Raw genomic sequence first — 7,181 nt, 5'->3', positions numbered from 1 at the left:
TGATTGGTTGATATGGACACATAATATATTTGTAGTAAGAAGAGTTTAGCTGTCGGTCTTTAATGGAGTGCCTAGTAGTTATCGAATGGTGGATCTCGTGACTAAAGAGTTTAGTCAGTTATTCACGTACCGTTGGAGCTTCGAGCTACAAGTCTATAAGGTCCACTTGGTAGCTCAATGGATTCAAGTTGAGAATCAGTTCTTGGTGTTGATTTGAAATGTTCAAATTAACAAGAGGTAATTCGATTATATATGATATGATCGATGTGGTGTATGAGATACATCAAGTGGAGGATTAATGTAAATGAGATTTACATTAAGTGCCATGAAATAGAAAAAAAGCTATGGTTATATGTTTCATGAGATGAAATATTAAAACTATAGGTTATAAATATAATATGGTAAGTTAGTTATCATATATATTTATAATAATATTAATTATTTGATAATTATCTCTTTTTCTCTAATAACCAATTGAGTGGGAGGGTATTGGTAGTTTCATGGTAACTGATAACTGGTAGAAATACAAGTTATTACATTTCAAATAAGTAAAACAATGAGAGAATGCGATGGTAAAATAAGCAATATCGTGTCCAAAAGCGCTAAACTGAAAGAAATTGTGATCGCAAGTGGCCATCGCATAAAAGTAGTTAATTTACTTCTTTTGCGCAGGAAAAATGCGATGGTGCAAGTGAAATTGCAATCCAAAGGAGCAAGGCATCAACGCGCTTGAAGATTGCATTCGCAAGGCATTAGCGCGCTTGAAGATTGCATTTTCAAGTCATGCGATCGTATGCGATCGTTATAATTTTTTAAAAAGGTGGCCGCATAAAGACTGCGCATCAAGGTGACAACATAATAAATCACGATGGGACGGAAAGCTCATAACGGTTGAATCTGAATTTAGTTGACAAGCCGTTAAAGGCACACTGTAGCAAGTACATTCAACTTTTGGTGACCATTAATCGGCGCATTAGAGCAGGAGAATTAATACCGCCCATCATTGCAATCATTAGAAAGGAAGGCTACTTCACCTTGAGCTCTATAAATATCGAAGCCCACCAGTGTAAAAGGGGGTTAACAAGTTAGAGAAGGAAGCAATTAGTCTGTTCATATACATACTCATACATCTACTTAGAGGACGGAGAAGAGCAAGGAGATGAGGAAGCCAAGAAATCATTCTCGGATAGATTGAGAGACTTCCGGAAAGCGGTACAAAGGAGAGAGGGCCAACACTTGCGAGAGCAAGAATACACATCGAGAACAGAGTTGGAGTGAAAAAGAACAGTGTAAAAGGCCACGGAAAGCAAGACATTTCTTACCGGGCTTCTTATCTCTCAATTCCATTTGTTATTTTGTATTCAGTACTTTATTTATAGAAAATGGAAATCTCATTTCAATCTATGTTCAATCTTTCCATACTTCACATGAGTAGCTAAATTTCTGAATGGGTTGAGAAGTACTTAGCTAGCATGACAGAAGGATCTCATACAGAGAATTCCATGAGCGGGCTTAGATCGCTCCGATTTCACAGTGACCGAAACATAAACGATATACATTCTATACAAACAGTTATGCATATTAAACTCATAATCGGCATGCTCAGAAAACAAACATCAACAAGGAAAAGAGGTTCATACCAAATGAAGACTGTCTTCGTATGTGTGAACCCAAAATAGCAGAAAACTTCCCACTGATCTACCAGCACCCGGCGAGTCTGTCGACTGTAACAGCATGATCCGAACGTACACAAAAAATGCCGTGGGGACGACATCACCACAAGAGAAACCCAGGTATCCTCAGCGTAAAAAACTCAAAGAGTGGGCTCTAGTGAGTTTGGTAGAGGACGGAGGAGTAGACGTCGTGTAGACGATAAACAAGTGGGAGATGAACTCTGCTATCATATAGCAAAATGCTTATCGTATAGTAGAACTACACGATCATTTATGAAAAACTGAACGATCGTTTAGGAAAGATGTATATGATCGTTTAGAGAATGCGTGAGCTAGACGATCGTTTAGACGAACGAGCTTCTATCGTATAGGCTCTCGCGATTGCTCTTTCATAGATTCTTTTTAGGCGCGGGCAATACGAATGCACGACTGAAAAAATTAATCAAATGAAAACGATTTTCATAGCTTTAACCCGTTAGTTACCATAACCTTCGTAGCCCCATCTTTCCACATCCGAACGTGGATTAATCGGTTAATTATAAAATAATTAATCAATTAATTTAATTAATAAATATATCATATTATATTTATATCCTATAGTTTGATATCATATATCTACTATAGTATTTTCTCCTCTACTTGATATAAATCATATTTATATCTAATTTCCTCCAAAATAATGTATCTCATACATTTAGCCAATTATATCATATATACTTAACCAGTTTAATTATATAATTGAACTTCCTCTTGTCAATTTGAACATTTCAAATTAACCCAAACACTGGTTCTCGACTTTATCCAAGCTACCCAAGTGACCTTATGGACCTGTGGCTCGAAGCTTCAACGGTACGTGAATAGCTAACTAAACTCTTTAGCCACGAGATTCACCATCCGTTAACTGTCAGTGATTCCATTAAAAACCAACAGTTGAACTCTTTTTACCATAGATATATTTCTTTGTCCATCGGATATAACCAATCATGAGTACGATGACCCTTCACAGATGCTCGTAAGTACTGTTGGACCAATTTACCGTTTTTTTCCTGTAGTTACATCTCACTTCTTAAGTACCACTGATTCCTCTAATCAACAATACAACATAGTCCAACTATGTGTGAACACCTCTCGAGCCAAGAAAAAGTGTGTGGCACCACATCATTCAAGCCCCGGAATTAGCCCTTAAGGGAGCCATCTATCTACTTACCTCTGCCTCGGGGAAGGAGTGAATTCTATTTTGTGTAGCTGAGTTCCCAGCTTTTAAATTAGACGAATCGCCAAAATGGTAGGTTTGAATCGGCGACTTGGCCACTTTCACCCATACAAATTAAAGGATTGCCCTCAATGGCAGGAGTTCCCAACTCACTCAGGATTGAGGTCATGTTACCTATGGTCATCCTAGTGAAGTGAAGTCTCTGTCATGAACCATATTATATAACGAGACATTAACACTTCGTGGTCAGGTATTATACAAACTCTTTGTATAGGATGCCCCCACTCACATGTCCCCAACACGAAGGATCATGATCAGACCATCTATGGCAAGTCACAACACTTGTGACCATTCCACAAAGCGGGCCGCGTCCGTAGCATTACCAGGATAAGGTTTCCCTTTTATATCCATATACTACAGACCATTTTAGTTATCACTCAAGACATGATCCACTTGTATGTCACCACATACATGCTTGAGTCACATACAGATAACCAGGGATTTTATGTTTATTGGTTTGTGGTAAAGCAAATTTAAAACAAATAATCGAGTAAAACAACAAGATGTGAAGTAAATATCATATATTAACAATCACTGGTGTCCGTATATACTGTTTACAAACTACAGGACACGAAACTTTAGGGCATCAACCCCAATAAGAGATACTTGAGAGAGTAGTCTAAAGATAGAATCTAGACTTGAGAGAGTCAGATTAGAATATAGGCTTGAAAGAATCAGATTAGAATCGCATAAGCAAGAAATAGAAACTTAGACATAAGTTCTATTGCTATTAAAATATCGCATGCACCCTAGAAATAGGAATGATTGTATGCGGTCACCTTGTTTTATGTGTGCATTATTCATCATCGCATAGACAAGAATAGAGACTTAGACATAAGTCCTATTGACTTTTTCATATAGACATCGCATGCGTCCTAGAAATAGGAGTTATGGCATTCTGCATTGAGAGATGACGTGTTGTTATTTTTGTGTAGCATGATCGCATAACTTGTGCATAATCTTAGGAAATGCTAGCTAAACCCCTTCATTACATACTCATTGTAACCCTACACGTTCATCAACTCTGCATTCAAACTTCGTCGCATAGAAAAAAAACCTTAATCAAAGCATCATCCACTTCATTTGTTTTTACTACCGCAAGAGAATCAAAGTGATTGTCGCATATTTACTTAGTAGTCTCTGTGTTCGACCCTGGACTTACCAAGAAGCCTAATAAGGCTTATACTTGGGTCTTGTCAGGAAAACTTGCATGATCACTACATAACACACATCACCGCAAAATCACATCATAATTGCACGCATCAGTAACCGTGAGATAAAAGGAAAAATGTTTTCCTTGTAGGATTGTATCAACAGTAGCGAAAGCACAAGGATCATCTAAGCACTCAAATTCGCTAATTTTGGCAAAATATAAAACATGCTCTTGCAGAAAACAAATGAGTTTCATGACATACCTTTGTAGAACTTCTTCAAAGCTTGTTCTCCAGCTACAATCTTCTCTGAATCTTGTTGCAAACCACCTCAAGATCTTCCCTACTATTCTCTTGGTACTCTAGATTGAGTTGTGAGACTCAAAACAAGCTTGAATCAAGGATAGAAGAAGAAATGCTCACTGCAAAAAATCAGCTGAAGAACTCTTTCTTCAAACCAAAATTTCTCTCAAAATCTCTATAGATTGTATGCCCGATTTTCACTCCAATCTTTTCATTATATTGCAGATCAACACGCAAAGAAAAGAGTTACATGAGTTGCAGCTCATGCTTAGAGAAGACAAGGCCAAGCTAATGGCATTTGAGTGAGCTACTTTGGAGATGGATAATGAAAAATCTTCATTTTCCATTTTAAGTATTTTGTTCTCTTCTCTCTTTTCAATTTTATCTCAAAAATTAAAATTTGATTTTAAAAATGAAAAAAATTTAATTAATTTCATAAATTAATTATTAAATAAAACTTAATTAATTTAATATCAAATATTAAATTAATTTTAAAACATATATCCACTTTATATATTTAAATCATATTTAAATATATATAAATTTTCCTATTCCGTCTAATTCTCAAATTAAACATGTAATTATATCTCATATAATTACTAATTCCCTTAATTCTAATTTGAACGTTTCAAATTAACTTATCACGCTATTCTAGAGCTAGTCCGTTACAAGCTAGTAGGGGACCTCGTGGACCTACAGATCATAGGCTCCAACGATCCGAGATTAATTGGCTAAACTCATTAGACCAAATTAATCCTCATTCGTTAAGTAATGTGTCACTCCACTAAAGCCCATAGTTGTACTCCCCTCATTGTAGATATATTATGTCCACATAATTTAACCATAATCAACAAGTCGATCCTCCACAGGTTGTTCGTAATAATGACTGGGTCAAATATCTATTTTACCCCCGAGATTACATCTTATTCCTCAAGTCCCTACTGATCCTCTAATGAACAATTGGTTTGTGATCCAATCACTAAACCAAACTCTCTCAGCCCAGTGAGAGGGTGAGGCCTCTTGTTCAAGACTTGGATTCAGTACTTGAGAGAACAACCTTTCTCCTATCCCTAAATCGGGTAGGCGTGAACTCCGTCTTACACCCTATGTCTCTAGCTATCTATCTAGTCTTACCCCTGAAATATGAGTCTTATTGTGCCGACGTTGTTGAGCCAACTATCAACTATGCAAATCTAAGGGCAATCCCAGATAAACAGGAGTTCCTAATTAGATTAGGATTAAGATCGAGTTACCTAGGTCATCTAGGTGAAATAGTCAGTCTTAAACAGTTATAAAGTAAGAGTGACTTATTTCTTAGTCCTGATCTTATACAAACTCATTGCATATGACGCCCCCACTCTTCATGTCATAACATGTACGAATTAGGATCACATCGTATGTAGCACTTTACAACTCTTTGTTACAACTACAGAGTAGGCCGCATCCAATGGCGTTACCAGAATAAGGTACCCAACTTCATTCATATACCATAGATCATTTTGACTATTTACTCAAATCTGATCTACTCTTATGTCTCCATATAAAGTTCAAGTACTCATACAATAGTCATGGATTTTAGTTTATTGGATTTTGACTTTCATACAATTTATGGGATCAATAACAAGTATATTAATAATAGAAGATGTTTATAATTTTACAAACTGCGATTTTTTAGGACATAAAACCCAACATTCCTAAATTTAGTAGTTGATGATTGAGAGTTTCTATTCTCGGAAAGTTCTCACAAAGCTGTCGAGTTGCACAGCGAGAGTAAGAGATGCAGTCCGTTGATGAAAGCGAGATTTAAAGGCGAAGAAGAGTTCTTCAACTGGTATGTATCTTGTTCCTTTGTTGTTTAAAGTTCAAAGCATACTGTAATTTGTTGTTAAATGCATAACTCGTATGTTTGATTGTGAATGCAGTATTTCTGTCACAATGAGTTTGGAATGATCTTTCTTCCGCTCAGAGGTACTCTTTAATAAGAGTTCCTTCAATTGGTATCAGAGCCAAGTTCTGATATTCCAAATTTATTGATGCAAAGAATAGCATTTACTTTCTCGATGGGTAAAGCATGTTTGCTCTCTATTTAATTGTTAAATAGTTTGGTGGATATGGATTAATGAAGTTTTCTGGGATGAAGCCTCTGGTTGTTTAAATTCTTTTACATTCAAAGTTAATTGTAAGGGCCCCTGTGTTTTTGGGTGTATTAACTTGCTTTCAAGTCTGTAAATTCAAAGTGTTTTAATCTTTGTGAGTTGTTCGTGATGAGGCTTCAAGGTGAGGAGTTACTGCTCTTCGAGGATGAAGATAACCAAGCATTGGTCGGGTCGTGTAAATGATGGGATAAACGATCATTGAGTATCGGATACTCGGGAGAATATTGACGAGCACGCACTAGACGATCGTGCAGCTCAACAAGCTTCATTGCTTAGTTACTGACTACACGATCACGAAGTACTTTTATTACTTAGCACTTGTTTTGTGATCGTCTAGATGACCGTGCTGTGCTTCGCAGCAACGTCGTCGTCTAAACGATCATTTAGACTTGCGCGTGTAATGTCTTGTGCGCTAAACGATCGATTGCCTCATGCTTCATTGCATTGTAAATGGTACTTGATCGTAGCTAAAAGATCGTGTATACCTGCCACGGTTACTAAACGATTAAGGGAGCTTCGCCCGGGCGGTCCAAGACCCGGTTCACCTATGAAGCGGTTTGCTCGATGGAAAATGTGATAGATAGAATTTTTATTTCCGATTTTGACGCGGTTCATCCCGGTCCAT

The sequence above is a fragment of the Benincasa hispida genome, chromosome 9, assembly GCF_009727055.1.
Source record: "Benincasa hispida cultivar B227 chromosome 9, ASM972705v1, whole genome shotgun sequence".
Classification (NCBI taxonomy): domain Eukaryota; kingdom Viridiplantae; phylum Streptophyta; class Magnoliopsida; order Cucurbitales; family Cucurbitaceae; genus Benincasa; species Benincasa hispida.
This window is presented reverse-complemented; position numbering follows the sequence as displayed.